Here is a 17996-nt window from a genome sequence, read left to right as displayed (position 1 = left end):
CAGCTTTGGTAGAGTTTAAGCACAAGTCAATATAAATACAGCACATCCACAAAATTTCATCAAAATCAGTGATTACAAACTGTGGGGTTCCCCTTGTTAGTCAAAAAGGGCCTGGAGAGAACACTGTGGCAATTTCTAGATTACATATATATATCAATACATGAAATCATTTTGTTAAAAGTTTTATTATGGAAGTATTGCATATGCCACAATTTTAAGTAAAACTTAAAGATCAGAGGTGTTTAAAAATACAAGATGAAGCCAAGTAGCCTTTCCTCATAAACACGATGCTTGCTAATTAACTTTTAATTATTTTTCGTTTCAGGGTTATATACAGTGATAAAACAGGTTTGGTGCAGAAGATTCATGTTTTAAGGAGCACCCAACAGAAACTCACGAGTGTTTCTCATTTAAATTTCTTTGAATCAGATGATGGGAAGAAAATCCCACAAATGTTTAACCAATTTGGTTAAACATTTGTGGATTTTCCTCCAAACAGTTCTGACTCAAATAATCTCTAGTGTTTGTTTCTCCTGATATTGACTTATATCTACTAATAATTTAAAGCATGTTTTATTTTTTATTATGTTATGTTCTGTTCTTAAATGTTTATATTTTTATGTTCTTATTTTATTCAATATAATAAGCAATGCGTATAAATTCTTGTATTTCAACTGATAATATTTTTTGCTAGTATAACAAATTGGCAATATTTCATGAACAGAAAATTTACTACTAGAAAACTTTAAAATAACTGGTTTACTTATTATTCTATTGGAAATATTTTTTACGCAAGTTATTTAATACACCTCAAGGATTTATACATCAATATATTGATATATATCAGAGATCTAAATAACACTATTGCATAAATATTGTTATTGAAATTTTCGTAAATGTCAGCATTTCATATTTGCAACATACTGTATATCAATAGTAATGATTATTAATAATTTGATAAACTTAATTAAAAGTCACACATCTTTCATTTTTTTCAAATTATCTTTTTTTCTCTCAATTATAATATATCAAGAGACTGAACTCAAATTTTGACATTCAATTTTATTAAGTGACAAGTTTAAAAACATCAAAAAAACTAATGCCAAACAAACTGCCAGTTTATTTATCAGAAATAAATTTAAATTTATAATATTCTGGAATAAAAGATTGGCCCGGTGTAGGACGCAAACCCATAACTCCTGCATGCTTCATGGATGCATTGCCAGTTAGGCATGGGTAGTGAAACTAGCAATGACTACTATAACCACAAGTCACTAATATAGTTATTTCTGTTTAAAGTAATTAACAGCCCTAGAAGCAGAGATCAAATAGAGGTTTGGGTAGTGTAACTGGAATTGTACCTGCAAGGCAAGCAGGAGTTGCAGGTTCAAGTCCCATTCTGGGCTGTTTTTTCCTTTCAGAATATTCTAAATTTAAAAACTGAATTTATTTCTAATTGTTAAATTTATTATTAGACGGCAACTTAATTACCTACCTATAGTCAAGTTACTTTATTACATTTAATCATTAAATTAGCCTTGTTAAAACCAGATAAAGAATCAGGCAGTTTGCTTGCATTAATAATTGAATAAAGTTGGTGTGTTTTAAATACGAATATCACAAAGTAGGTGATGTTTTACAGCACTATTTCCATGCTGCATCTCAACATTTTGCTGCAGGCTTCTTATATGTTAAAAGATGTTTAAATTAAATGCTTACTATCAGCAAAGCTCATTTGAATTGATGTGAACACTGTGCAGTATAGCTGGAAACCCAAATTGATACATCATATGATCTATATGTGTTGGTTTGGACTGAATGTAAGATACCACAGACTAATCTGGGCAAGTAAAACCATGAATCTTAGAATTGAGAAAATGTAGTGCAAGAAAATTTTAAAAATATTCACTTTATCTGTAATTCATGAAAAGTTTTAATAAATATTCAGAAAAAGTTACTTGTTAATCTAGCAATCACCATCTAATCTGAATAATATTTATAATATCTGATTGTATTAAAGTATTGATTGTCGATATCAAAACTGGTAAAAAATGACAGAGTAGAACAATATTTTCTGTTGACAGACTGGATGCAGCCTATAAGTTCCTTTCAAAATCCATGAAAACATTGGAAATATCAAGTAACTTGAGACATCATTGTGTAGATAGTATTAATGCTGAATTTTGAATAAAAAAAACTATATTATAGATTATTTTACATAAGTTATTGAAAGTGAAGAAAAAGATAAATTAAATACTATTTTTATTATCACACTATAATGCAAATTAATCTGATGCATATAGCCAACTATTAGATGGAACAAGTGGCAGTTATAGCACCACCATTTTCCAACTAGTTGAAATGCTAATTTTGACTTATTTGAATAGTTAATATCTTTGCTAATTAGTTATTACATTGAATATAGACAATTATTTAATTATTGCATAAATTAAAAACATTAAAACTATTTATTAAAAATAAATATATTTTTTAAAGATTAAAGTAATAAATTAAATAATCATTTTAAATCTTATTAAAAATCTGTATGACAACATGTTGTCAAACTGATATGTGAAGTGATTTAAATGTTGTTATGTTGTTGACTACCCGACAAGACATCCACAATTGTGACAATTATAATGAGGTCTATTACAATTTAGTTATCTGAACAAATTAATTTTTCTAAAAACTAAAATTTACTAGTCATACATATATGATTATTGTGATAGTTTAACTAGATACTTATGTAAAAGCATCAGCACCAATACATCTATGAAAAAACTTAGGTATATTGTTTAGAGAAGGATTTCCATATTTTCTTGTTTGATTTCCAGATCTGTCTTATTTCATTTTCATATTCACAGACCAGTGGGGGAAGCAGTTAGTCAATGATATATTTTAAAACTTTTTTTATTTATAATGATAAAAAGTGCTTCTGTAGGTTGTTTATAAAAATTGGTAAAAATCTGATTTTGTTTTAGAAACTGGAAATATTAATTCCTTATTTATATTAAATAGCATCAAATGTATAAGTATAGCCAGCTTCTTTCAACAAAGTAAAGATATAAAAGCAGGAAACAGCTCTTGCTCAACTTTCTTGGAACTTGAACGGGAGATTAACAGAATCAGGAAGATAATTTTCAATTATACTGATGTAAAATTTAAATAATATAAGCTTAAAATGAGTAATTTTGTTGAATTATGATGTAAGTTTAAAAAAAACATTATGGTTCAAGTTCAAAGTAAACAAACTGTGTGATTCTATCTGTTATGATTTATATTATAAAAAGCTAAAATGCTTAATTTTGTGAGTAGAAATGAGTTTTAAAAAAAGTTTTAATTGTCTATAACAAATAAATTTCCATTAGCTCTGAACACACTCAAAATACAACACACACGCCACTTCTGTTTCCCCATCCCTTTGGACTTTAATGAAAGTTTTTTTTTTTGATAAAATCCAGTACTGTGACCCAGCATTCCTGTAGGCTGCCAGGCACATCTTTTTGCATGTTATATAATGTTTTATTACTCTCTTTCAAAGAAAACTGCTTTCATTTTTCTCCATTTTTTCTTGTAAACTTAAGAAATAAACTGCACAGTAATAATGTCAAAATAAAACCATAACTAAGGATTAAAATTAATGTTGCCAGTTGAACTAGACCAGTGATTCCCAAACTTTTCAAGCCACTGCCCCCTTAGTTCCACAAACTTATACCCAGAACCCCTAAATCTTTCTTAATCGGCTAAAAATGAAAGTCGTGCATCAAATTATTTCTTTTCACCATATTCTGATAAACAGTAAACTGTATTATGAAATTTGAAGGACTAAAAACTGCAGGCTATGTAATAATGAGGTTCATATTAACCAAGTTCAATCAAAACATGATGTTTCTGCCACTCAGCAAATAATGACAAGTTTAATTGCATTCCCAAACCATTCCAAGACTCAAATAAGCAATAAGTAACATAAATCACAGCTATGCTTTATTCAAGATGGTGTGACACTGCCAAAAATGTTAACAAAAACAATTAGGGTGGATAGTTCTAGTAATAAAGGTGTAGTATTTTAATGCAAGCTGTTTTAAAGTCATTTAATATACATTTGCATTATTTTCATCTCATACATACGTTCTTTACAAGATCATTTAACTTGTCAAAATGAGTAGAAAGTTCTAGCAAATGGTCAGAATATATTAACATTTTCCAGCATGGTCTGTGCATTCTCAGCATATGCTTTTGACGGTAAGCCGTAATCTGCTTCTATATCATCATCTATTGCCATTTCATTTTATCTTTTAATATTAATAAAATCTGGCTAATTTTGCTAATTGCCAACTCATCATCAATTTGGACAGTTTCTAAAATCAGAGTGAAGAAGTTGTCTATTCTTATTCAGGATGTATTTTCTCTTGCTTCTTGGATCTTCTCCCGTCTGCTGTAGATCACTGAAATAGTATTTTGTGGCACATCAAACTCTCGTTATATTCCTTTTTAGCTTTTCTTCCTTCTCAATTTAAGTTTCCCTCTAGGGAAAAGTCTGTGTATTTGCATTTTGCCATTTCCAATCACTCACAAAGACCAGCACTTTAAAGGAACTTCCAACAGCACTCTTGCTTAGTCTTTCTCCAAAGTGAAGAAGCTTATGAATCACATGCAAGGTCAGCAGACAATAAGCACCACAATGATGTCAAAATCAAGTTCAGTCTTTGCCCAGTTCAAAGTCAGTATCTTAAAAATTACAGTACATATTATCTTCATATTTACCAACAAATAAATAGCATGACACTTGCATTCTGAGACCAAAATACATTTTGTATTACATATTAACTGAATAGCTTTACATTATAATCCCTTGGTCACTGAACCTGAAAATGTCTTGATAAGAAATGAGACTGTGTTATCCAATATAGATTAAAGGAGGTTATATTCATGTATCAATGCAGATTGAGAAGAGAAGTTTCTTATCTGTTTTACAAAATGAAATTGTCTAATTTTGTTAATTTCACATCTCAAAGATTCATTTTCATTTACAATTTCTCTTGCCACACAAACAAGTCTTAAGCATAAAAACTGGGAGATTTCAATTATCTTTCACAGTATTTTCATTTATTCCATTTGAAACGAGTATATGTAATTGTGGATTTTTAAAATTTTTTTTCCATAATCTAGTACAGACTAATAGGAAAAACTGCAGATATATATATAATGTGATCATTATTAGTATAAATAGTACAAGTTGCTGAAAAAAATAACCAGCCCTTTCTTAAATTGTAAATAGCACAAAATCAATGCCAACATTTACATTTACCCCACTTAACCCTAATAGATAAAAGTATAAGCAATGCTCAAGTTTAAGATTCTAGGTTTAGAGAGTATATAAATGTGATGTTTACAGGCGTTTCTAATGAACAAAACTATCCAAAGCAGAAGAGAAATTGCAATAATAGTCATAAATTATATTATAATAAACCATTCTGATTTAAAGAATGAATCAGTTTGTTCAAGAGTAAAAAAATTATAATCATCTTAATTACCAAAACTTCCAATCAAGGAGCCAATTTTATTTTATCCATACATTTTCACAAAAAAAAGTTAAGATCCTTAATTAAAATTTTAGTTTTGGTATAAAAATTAGGACAAAACCCAGAGTCGTTACCAATTCCCTGTATTGAAAATTATAATTATCTATATTACATTACTTATATATATATATATATATATATATANCCTCGCTACGCCATTGTCAGAGCGGTAAACTACCATTCGGTCGCCCATCCATCAGACTAATCTCTTATAAAATAAGAATATTCCAAACGATCGTCCCATGTTAACGTCAAAGCAAGTTACAATTAAAAAGTTACAATACAGCAAGTTCCAATTAAAAATTACTTTCTGCGTAAATTTACATAAATCGTATTAATTAAAATATACTCGTTGACAAAATGTTACGCACCATGGAGACGTTGTAACTGAATAAAATTTTATTAGTGCGAACCTGTAATAAATAATTGTAATATCATTACAAAAGGACAATTTCTTGAGTAACAACGATACAATTGAAAGAGAACTTTTATAGCTTGTAATATTTCTTCTTGCATGAATATATGAGACTGCACAAAGGAATTTGTAGGCATACAGGCACAATATGCTATCCTGAGATAGTTTTACAACTGCCACTCCACAATAGATCCCTCACACTCGTAGATGACCGAAGTTGGCGTCCCTGAATATCAGACAGGCCGAAGCAAGTGTGGAAATTGTGCCAACGTGATGGAAACGCTAGCTGTGTGCATCCGAGCATTGTCTTGTTGGAAGATTGTTGTTTGCAGCACAAGATTTACTGACCCTCACAGCAATCCATGATTGTCCTTTACGGCACTTCCGCAAATGAAGCCTACGACGATAGAATGCTTACGGAAAGAGGCGCAACGGTTGTCGTATACGCAACTTTTTCTCTTCTAATTGTCTGCTAATTGTATGAGAAGATACGAGTTTTATAATTTCCAGCTGTCTTAGGATGGTGGAGAAAGATTCTGTTGCAGCCATTGCACTGGCGATCAGATAATTCTCTGCTAGTGGTCTGTGGAAGTGTCCAGAGCCACTGCCATGTACTGTACGTGTGTCCTGAGGCATCCACTGCCCCAACACTATCTTCACAGTCAGGCCAGAATGAGCCAGATGACAGGCAATTTGGCGAAACGACCATCCTGCTTTCCTGATCCCGCTGATGCTACCTTTCTGAAACTCCGTCAGCTGTGCGTAATGTCCATGACTGACGGCCGGATGGTCGAGCAGTTAAGCTGGCAGCCTACCGCTCTCGGACAGCCGGAATAGAATCCGGACGGATCTGAAAATCCCAAGAATTTTTCGGAATGAGTTCCGCCTGGATATGTCAACCCCGTCACTCACGGGCCCGCCGCTTAATTGTGGGCCTGGTCGAACCCACAATGAACTTGCTAAAAATAAGTCAATTTAGTGCTCACAGGGAGGAAAGACTTTTAAAAAATCCATGGCGGTATCGTATAGGTATGCCTCTAAACAACAGGTACATTAAAAATTCTGAACACAGTAAGCTTTTGTGTGGGTTCTTATAGGATACTGGGGTAACGAATTTATGTTGGAGGAGAAGAAATAACTCATACTTATAATATGTATATAATGTTCAAAATATATAAATTAGCAAGCAATGACAGCAGTGCAATATTTTATATATGTATTTAAATTATACAGTACATATGATTATTTTTTCTAGTGTTAATGATTTAGATTTACATAAATGCAAATTATAGTGGCCACAAAGTCTCTCTGCACAACATTGTGTCCTAGATTATTCGGGTACAAAATACGTTAACGACAAGCTCGGTCGATAACGAATCAGACAGGACGCAACCTTCTCAAAGCACAGGCTCAAGATCACGACTCGTTTTTATCCACATTACAACCCAAGACCTAAAATAGCTATTGGAGACTGCTAAAGATACAATTACACCTCCAAACCTTATTTGTGCCAGAGACCACACCCATAGAAGCAAAGAAGCCAAAAGAACCGTATCTCCATGCAATATATGGTCTCCAAAATCAATCTAATTCCAGACGGCACAACCACTTCCAAAACCATCACGTTTAACTATTTAGCCCAGACAACTATGCCAACTTCGAGCAGCCCACTCGACTGTTCGCAGAGTACTCGCCATCATATAATTCTAGTCGGAGTGGGGCCGGCCCCAATGCAAACGACAGCAAGCACCAAAGCACGAGACTATAAGCTCCACATCCGTCGAGGCTCGACACAGAGCGGAGAATAGACAGTATACCGGCGCACACAGTAAAAACAGACCTTGGGAGTCAAAAGGTGGCATATACAGGTACGGTTCCTTTGACTTTTTTGCTCATACAATACAATTCTGGGGGGGTGGAAAACCAAGAGTTCAATTCTTGCCTAACTTCTACCAGACTTCTAGCCATTTTGTATAACAACATAACGCCTTTCTCCGAATAAAACAGCTTTTAAATTGTCACTTTAATGCGTTGTGAATTTACACTGAATTCATTTAATGTGTCAAAATCAATATTTTAGTGTAAACATTTCTCTTTAATTTTTACTAAACCGTAGTTACGCCGAACATTATATTATAATTACTGTCTTTTATTTATTACTAAACGACCGTTATATTAAATATATATATAATAATAATAATAATAATTTGTATTTACTTTTTTATTTAAGCAAAACTTATTAAATGTCCACTGAAACACACGAAATCTGACTTAGAATAGTTTAAAGCAACAATTTGTACGAAATTAATGCGCGAAAGCAAAATATAAACTGCTTTGTTCCCGAAAATCACAAAAACGCCAAAATGGCGGCTGCGGACATCGGTTACGTTTTCGATATTTCTTTCGTTACTTTTCTCACAATTAAAATATTTGATCCAAACCTTACCATAAAATTAGCACGGTTATAACTTTTTCTAAAACTTCTATTGGTAACCCTTCTAATATTTTTAAATTCTTGGAATCCCTCGAAATTAGCTGAAATTCTCGTAACGAAACGTCTTCTCCTCGAGTACCTAGAAATAATTCTGCGATTGCGCCAATAACGATAAGTGTTGCCGGATGTATTTTATGAGTAAATATTTTTTTTTTTTTTTTTTTATAAAATTACGTTACAAATTCATTTTAATAAAAAAATTAATTAATAATAATTTAATTAAATAGTGTAAAATAAAAATATTTAAAATATATTTTTTCTCTATATTTGGGACCAGATTAAGAAAATTTCGAAAGGTCCGATCAGTTTCTGAAAATACCAGAATGTTTTTTTTACCGTTTGGGTTGATTGTTTACTTTTTACTTTTGGTTTATTACTTGTTATTAAACTATGCCGTATACAGTATATTAAATACGAAAATAGTTGGTTGTAAAATTACTTCGTTTTCTTTTTCAACTTTATCCATCGATATATTAATTAATAAAGACTGTTGTAGTGGGCTCGACCAAGAGGTCAATTCGAACCCCTATTATCGACGGTCTCGGTCGGGCGAGTCGCTTGTTCTTTCGGTGGCGCGGTCGATCGGTCAGACCATCACAGAGTTTGATCTAAATATACACATTTAATCTCTAAACATAATATATACAGTAATCACGGTACACAAAGACCGTACCAGTCACTTGCGTTATTTCGTTTATTTTATCGCTTAGTATTGCCGCTCCTGTGACCACATTATGACCCGTAATGTAATCGGTTAATAAAGTTATGGTATATTATATTTTAGATTCTGTACTGTACGTTACCCTTAGCCTACAGTAGATAGAATTCGGATGGATAGAAGAAGAAACAAGAAAACATTTCTAAGTTTTGATGATTAAACTATATGTCCATATGATAGTTCATGCTATACAATCAATACTGTATTTATAAATTGGTCAATTAGGTCCAAAATTGAGACTACATCTTTGCCGTTCTTCCTTTCCTTTTCCCTTGTTTGGTAATTCTTCTGACGATCCGGCTGTTATGTATTGTATTGTTACAAGAAAAAGTATTGGAATCGTGTCAAATTTGACGCTCCGTGTTTTTGCAAATCTGTACGTTTTGACAATATCTGAACCGTAAAAACCAAAACAGGAGAACTCCTTGGATGCGTGGTAATGATTANTACTTTCGTATTAGAAATGGTTAATAATAAAATATATGCAAAATGTTTTTATACGAAATATTTTATAATAAGGAACATCAAGCGCCTAAGTGATAAGCAGCAAAGGTATTGTATTGTTACAAGAAAAAGTATTGGAATCGTGTCAAATTTGACGCTCCGTGTTTTTGCAAATCTGTACGTTTTGACAATCTCTGAACCGTAAAAACCAAAACAGGAGAACTCCTTGGATGCGTGGTAATGATTAAGAAACGAAATTTGGCATTGTAGCATGTTTATAATGGACATCGATGCTATTAAAATTTTGTTGGTCGAAGGGTGGAGATATAGAAGGGATTCACGTGTCATATCTCGAGAGAGATCGGACTTAATGAAGATTTAACTCGTTATTAGCATTTACATTTTTTTAATATAAAACTCATCTCTGCCCTCAAAATCAAGCTCATTGCCATTTTATAATAATTAATAATATATTTTTTATAATTTAATCTCATAACAGATGGCGCCACACGTAACTTTATTTATTATGATTAATCAATTAATATAAGTCATTTTTAAAAATTAAATCTTATAACTGCCGGAAAAGTTATGTACATATGTAATCAACCAAAATAAAGATAATTAAACCGTAAGTTTTTGGATCATTGAATAAATTACAACGACCACTCACTTATATATCACTCATTTAANATTAATCAATTAATATAAGTCATTTTTAAAAATTAAATCTTATAACTGCCGGAAAAGTTATGTACATATGTAATCAACCAAAATAAAGATAATTAAACCGTAAGTTTTTGGATCATTGAATAAATTACAACGACCACTCACTTATATATCACTCATTTAAGCGAAATTTCCAAAATCCATGTACTGTGCTTCCAGTTTCTGCCCTATGGAGATTTTAACATAAAGAAAACTACAGTACTATACTTCGGTCCTCCAGGCCCACTTTTGCCGCAAAACTTGAATATGGACATGAATTTCTGGGTGATAGAGGTAGCGAGATTGCCAGATTTAACTTTTTATTTCGAATTAAGGAGAAATAATGTTTTTTAACTGTGGTAATCAATACTGAAATATTTTTAACATTTATCTAAACATTATCGTATTTGTTTTTTAATGGAGAAATCCTGCATTTGCAGGTGTGTAGGAACGTTACCGGATAATTAAAAATCATTTGACACAATGCCCGAGACAATCGACATTGACCTATCACTCTGAAGGATTCGAATCAGAATGACATCACTAGAAGAATTACATTGGTTGATTTGTTTTGTTCTTCATTGTGGATCTGTCCGAACTCCTCAATGGCGGAGAGGATAAAACTACTAAACACTAGTTCGTGCCGATCAACGACCTTGCTACGTGGAGTTTTCCGAACTTTTTTTTTTTCACTCGTCTAACGCTTAAATAGGAACCAGTTTCCTATTAAAAGTCTCCCCGAGAGACAGCATCCTGTTGGTAGATCGCCGGCACGAAGGGGCGGATTTAGGAGGTTTGCGTGGCGCAGTGGCATCCTTCCGTAAAGCCGGGTACCGCAGGTAGTAAAGAATTTTCCAACGCATTTTATTCTCCGCACCTCATCAAAACAATTCTGGATCCGCTTTGTTACGTCGCGTTCCATCAAATCGAAATATATAAATATGAAAAAAGGCCTTCTTAGTACTCGCAAAGAAAGACATTTAAAAAATTGATTGTAATAATAATAAAAAAGCTAAGATAAGTTTTCTGGACAAATTAAATTAGTAAAAAAATTGTAAATATTTTACAAAAATAGTAAAAGATACTCAAGACAAAATGCAGTGATAAATCGAATTTGATAAATAGCAAAGAACAGAGTTTGGGAAGTTAAACTTTGGCTCAACTACTTATTGATCAATGCCGCTTCGATGTTTACTGATTAAAATGTAAATAAATGAATTAAATATAAATTAAATTCAGCATCACTAACGCAAATCGAATAATTATATCGCTACAGATATTGTAATCCCGTAAGAGTGTGGCCAAGTTTTACTAATATAAGAGCTTAAGATTTTGCAATTTTGCTTATCGATCGCGCTCTTAGCCATTTGTAATTTTATAATTTGTAATCCCATTACTCACAATTCACTTAAGTCTTTAACTGCTCTGATTGGTTAATGTACTCTTATTCGAAATACTACATTCCGGGTGTGATTTATTCGGGCGTTAGCCTTTGAAAAATTCACGCATTCAGCGAGTAAAATATGTTTAATAATCTTGTTATTTCTGCATTCGACTTTATTAAATATTGAAAAGATTAAATTGAATGCCAAAAAGTTTTAAAAAACTGGATTTTCTAATAAAAAGTATGAAGTGGCAACCAATCGCGACAACATGGTGGCCTTCGTTGTAATCGTCACCATACAGTGGCGCCATCTCTGATACAATTCGATTTGTAATTGATAAAATTAATATTATTACGTCACTTCTGGATGAAATTCTTTTTTAAATACTAACAAGCGTTATCAAATATTTTTTTTTAACTTAAAAAGCATTTTATATAGAAAATAGTTATGTAATAACTTGGAAAAATAGACTTTTTGCGATTACAGTACTATATTTTTTTAACGTTAAAATGCTGTACTAAGAAAAACTTTTATATAACTGTTCAGGAAAGAAAAGGAACTAAACATTTTATTACATTTTTTTTTCTTCACAAAGGAAACTAAAAAGCAATATTGATTTGATAAAACTTTTTTTTCACAGTTTTTCAAGTTTGATAAACTTATTACAGTAATATTCCTCAATCGGTAGATCGCGACTCCAAAGAGAAACGTGGACTTTATTCTAGTGCTCTAGAGGAGATGGGCAATTAGAGAGCGTTGGAACACTTTCGATAAAAGTATTTTGAATCTACTTACTAATTAAAATACTAAAATATTCAAAATAAATTTTAAAAAAATCAGTTTTTATTATGCTTATCCAAAAATTTAATTTAATTTCTGTTAAATATGGAAAAAGCTGAATATATTTTACGTATTTTCCAAGCTATCAGCTGTATAATCATTAACTTTAACATTTTTAAATATAGATATTATCTAGATTTTTTAAATTTGATTTTATTCCATAAAAATTCTGACAAAATGTTCTTATTATAAATCAGAAAATTGATGTAAACAGGCTGTTCATTTCTCTGACTCTCTTCTTGGTATTAACGTTTATTAATGATTTGTATTCGCTTTCATATTCGAAATATTTCTTTTATGAAAAATAAAAGTTACTTTCGTATTAGAAATGGTTAATAATAAAATATATGCAAAATGTTTTTATACGAAATATTTTATAATAAGGAACATCAAGCGCCTAAGTGATAAGCAGCAAAGTAATCGAGCCAACAGCACGATCCGTTTAATAAAAAAACGAAAATATTGTTGACAAGGAGTCGGCTTGCCTACAATGGAACGGCCGGATGGTAAGAAACGGAACCTAACACATCCCGACGGATCACTTCCCAAATATTTCTGAGTTTTTCGGCCCGTTCGGATTCGATTTCGGATCCTCAGAGCGCAGTGGCGTAGCGAACATAACTGGCGCCCGGGGCACGACACTTTATTGGTGCTCCCCTCCCCCCTCCAAAAACACATATAGTTTGTCTTGGAGACCATTTGGGCGCCCTCTACGAGTGGCGCCCGGTGTATGATATACCCCCTTGCACCTCCCTCGCTACGCCATTGTCAGAGCGGTAAACTACCATTCGGTCGCCCATCCATCAGACTAATCTCTTATAAAATAAGAATATTCCAAACGATCGTCCCATGTTAACGTCAAAGCAAGTTACAATTAAAAAGTTACAATACAGCAAGTTCCAATTAAAATTACTTTCCTGCGTAAATTTACATAAATCGTATTAATTAAAATATACTCGTTGACAAAATGTTACGAACCATGGAGACATTGTAACTGAATAAAATTTTATTAGTGCGAACCTGTAATAAATAATTGTAATATCATTACAAAAGGACAATTTCTTGAGTAACAACGATACAATTGAAAGAGAACTTTTATAGCTTGTAATATTTCTTCTTGCATGAATATACGAGACTGCACAAAGGAATTTGTAGGCACACAGGCACAATATGCTATCCTGAGATAGTTCTACAACTGCCACTCCACAATAGATCCCTCACACTCGTAGATGACAGAAGTTGGCGTCCCTGAATACCAGACAGGCCGAAGCAAGTGTGGAAATTGTGCCAACGTGATGGAAACGCTAGCTGTGTGCATCCGAGCATTGTCTTGTTGGAAGATTGTTGTTTGCAACACAAGATTTATTGACCCTCACAGCAATCCATGATTGTCCTTTACGGCACTTCCGCAAATGAAGCCTACGACGATAGAATGCTTACGGAAAGAAGCGCAACGGTTGTCGTATACGCAACTTTTTCTCTTCTAATTGTCTGCTAATTGTATGAGAAGATACGAGTTTTATAACTTCCAGCTGTCTTTGGATGGTGGACAAAGATTCTGTTGCAGCCATTGCAATGGCGATCAGATAATTCTCTGCTAGTGGAAGTGTCCAGAGCCATCGCCATGTACTGTACGTGTGCCCTGGCGTATCCACTGCCCCAACACTTTCTTCACAGTCAGGCCAGAATGAGCCAGATGACAGGCAATTTGGCGAAACGACCATCCTGCTTCCCTGATCCCGCTGATGCTACCTTTCTGAAACTCCGTCAGCTGTGCGTAATGTCTATGACTGACGGCCGGATGGTCGAGCAGTTAAGTTGGCAGCCTACCGCTCTCGGACAGCCGGAATAGAATCCGGACGAGTCTGAAAATCCCAAGAATTTTTCGGAATGAGTTCCGCTTGGATATGTCAACCCCGTCACTCACGAGCCCGCCGCTTAATTGTGGGCCTGGTCGAACCCACAATAAACTTGCTAAAAATAAGTCAATTTAGTGCTCACAGGGAGGAAAGACTTTTAAAAAATCCATGGCGGTATCGTATAGGTATGCCTCTAAACAACAGGTACATTAAAAATTCTGAACACAGTAAGCTTTTGTGTGGGTTCTTATAGGATACTGGGGTAACGAATTTATGTTGGAGGAGAAGAAATAACTCATACTTATACAGACAGACACAAACGTAACAGACAGAAATTAATATTCATACAAAACGTATTGAATTACGCAATGAGTGTGAGAAATTCAAAAATATATTTATTTAAATTATATATTTAAAAAAAATGTAATACGAAAAATAGAAACTATTCTGATAATTAAATATTTAATTGATTAATTATTTGAAGCATTTTTAATTAAGTTTTATATGTTCTATTATATTTCATTCGTATGACATGTAAAGTATACACATTGTAGACACAGGAATGGTCAGAGGTGTTCAATTTAAGAATAAAGAGAAGTGCTAGATAAAAAGAAAGAACGAAGACGAACGAGAAAATAGAAAAATAATTTTATTGGTTTATTATTTTAAACTTGTGTTGGGTTCGTGATCCAGAATAAATTAACAAAATTAAGAATTTAATAGTATCACTTATTTGACTTGTATTTGCTTTGCACTCTGCTAATTTAGATAATTTATTAATAAGTTAGTTAGCTTTTAGTAATTAAATGACATCATTAGTAAACTAGAAATGTTTAATAATTTAATCTTCTTAAATATTAGATTTAAAAATAAAACTGTACAGCGAAATAGAAAAATATACTTCAAAAAGTTATCTTTCAATTCTTATATTCTATTCTATCACAGCAATAAGCTAACACTCCGGCAGCTGGAACTGTCAACTTACAGCTACAGATTCGATCTACTTTTATCAAGCACTGNATTTTTAGAAGTTATAAAAGGTAAGTATTGTTCTGTTTATATTAAATAAATTCATAATTTAAAGGAAATAATAAGTATACATATACGTAATTATCATTTATGATGTTTAGAATTACTTTGTTTTTCTTTTTAAATAAATAATACATGTAGTGAATTATTAATTTCACAAAAATCGATAGTTAAACTTTTAATGATGTAGACATTTTCAAATATCCCGAATACAATTAGAATAATTTTCAGATATTGCCTGTGTATATGCCTTAATTTATGTGTTTTTGTTACATTAATTGTAATTAAAAATAATTTTATTATTAGAAATGGCGGTTGAGGGACAGACCTTTCTGGGATCTTAAGGTATTCGTCTACTGCTCTGGAAATCAGGGTTCGAATTAGGGCAGATGATTCCAGGTACTTTTCAATGGCGTGCCCTCCTCCCTCACTCCTGGCAGCCTAATTTTTGGCACGGCCAAACCCATCATGGTAGTTAGATAGGTTTGATGGGATATGACAACGCAACATATGAACAATCTATCAAGGGGAGTTGCTTCCTGAGAGGACTTTCTGTAGAAAACCGGCTCCTGTTTAGGTGTTACAGATCTGTTTAAATATGTGAAGAAAATTCGGAAAACTCCACGTGGCTAGCCCGTTGGCAAGGTGTGAACTCATATCAAATTGACGAAATTTATAACATAGAAAATGAAAGCGAATTAAGCACTTTATTTGTAACAAGAAGAAAGTCAGATGTTAGATTTATCTGTCTCACTCCTTTTGTGCGTTTAACTGTCAGTATATCACTAATCAATAGTAGCTGAACTATATCTTACGAAACTTTAGATATTTGGTGTGACATTGAACAATTTGGATTTATAAAATCAGATAAACTTCTGATAGGATTCTTACAATTTGTCTTAATAAAATATCAGATTAATTTCTGATAATTCTTAACAAATTTTTAAATAAATAATACATGTAGTGAATTATTAATTTCACAAAAATCGATAGTTAAACTTTTAATGATGTAGACATTTTCAAATATCCCGAATACAATTAGAATAATTTTCAGATATTGCCTGTGTATATGCCTTAATTTATGTGTTTTTGTTACATTAATTGTAATTAAAAATAATTTTATTATTAGAAATGGCGGTTGAGGGACAGACCTTTCTGGGATCTTAAGGTATTCGTCTACTGCTCTGGAAATCAGGGTTCGAATTAGGGCAGATGATTCCAGGTACTTTTCAATGGCGTGCCCTCCTCCCTCACTCCTGGCAGCCTAATTTTTGGCACGGCCAAACCCATCATGGTAGTTAGATAGGTTTGATGGGATATGACAACGCAACATATGAACAATCTATCAAGGGGAGTTGCTTCCTGAGAGGACTTTCTGTAGAAAACCGGCTCCTGTTTAGGTGTTACAGATCTGTTTAAATATGTGAAGAAAATTCGGAAAACTCCAATTCTATCACAGCAATAAGCTAACACTCCGGCAGCTGGAACTGTCAACTTACAGCTACAGATTCGATCTACTTTTATCAAGCACTGTGACCTATAACCCACCTGTCAAGTTAGAAAGTGACAGTTCTCTGATGGGATCAGACTTGAATCAATGTATGACCTTAGTCTCTGGTGGTCAAGTGTAGTCCCTGTAGATCACAACCACTAAGGAACAACATCCCACAGACTAGTAACTCATCATATACGATAGAAAAATCCCTGCTATGCATTCCACAAGGACTTTGTAGACTATTACAGATTGGAATAGAGATGCTAGAAATCCATCAAGAGAAAAGAATACAATATATTTTCTTATCCTTCTTTCTATTACTAAAAGAGGATAAAGGAATTCCTATAATATATTTTTATACTTATAATAATGGCAAGCTTAAAATGTCAAATAGATCTTAAATACGAAGACTTTAAAGAACTTTTTCAAATAAAATATTTTAAAATTTAACTAGAAATTAAATTATAATATTTTTTAAGTTTAAAGTTACTGTTGGCAATACTAAAATATTGATTTAAGGCAAAGTAAAACGAAAAAGCATACATTTTACGCTTCAAAAAGAAGTATAGGGAAAGAATAAGGATGATTATGGAGAAAGAAATACAGGAAGACCAAGAAGAGTAAGGAGAGAAGGAGTTATGTAAGAAGCAATAAGAAAGAGAAGTGGACTGAAAGGAGAGAGAAAACGATGATTGGTGGAAGGGGAGATGCAGATGGAGAGGCTTTATGCGGCAGAATGCTAGAAATTAAAATTAGATTAAATTAAAATGATTAAATGTCATCATCAATAAAATTGTCTTATAAATCTGTCAATACAATGCACCAAGCTTCATGAGTGACCATAATTTTGTCCATTACAAGCTTGCCTAATCTGCAGTGGAATTGGTCAATATTGATGAAGGATGGAAACGAAGCTCTAATCTGTATGTACAGTATTGTACGATAAATTATGGAACAGATTCGAACCCGTATCGTCATTGCAATAATTTGATATTTTATCTTGAGGTCAGCGAATTTTTTTAACTTATTC

At 32.7% G+C, this 17996-nt stretch overlaps 1 protein-coding gene across 4 annotated transcripts in view; it reads right to left on the bottom strand.

The window, feature by feature from the left end:
* LOC111624150 overlaps window positions 1-8583 on the bottom strand; it is a 74900-nt gene extending 66317 nt beyond the window's left edge. For all 4 annotated transcript variants that reach the window (XR_002756524.1, XR_002756525.1, XM_023366944.1 and 1 more), the window contains exon 1: window positions 8444-8583. The gene's annotated coding sequence lies outside the window, so the exon portion shown is untranslated. The remainder of the gene's footprint in view (window positions 1-8443) is intronic.
* Window positions 8584-17996: the final 9413 nt, after the last annotated feature.

The sequence above is a fragment of the Centruroides sculpturatus genome, unplaced genomic scaffold (genome assembly GCF_000671375.1).
Source record: "Centruroides sculpturatus isolate CEXI.00-Female unplaced genomic scaffold, Cexi_2.0 scaffold380, whole genome shotgun sequence".
NCBI classification, from domain to species: domain Eukaryota; kingdom Metazoa; phylum Arthropoda; class Arachnida; order Scorpiones; family Buthidae; genus Centruroides; species Centruroides sculpturatus.
Note: the sequence above shows the minus strand (reverse complement) of the source record. Positions and strands in the feature narration are given on the sequence as shown.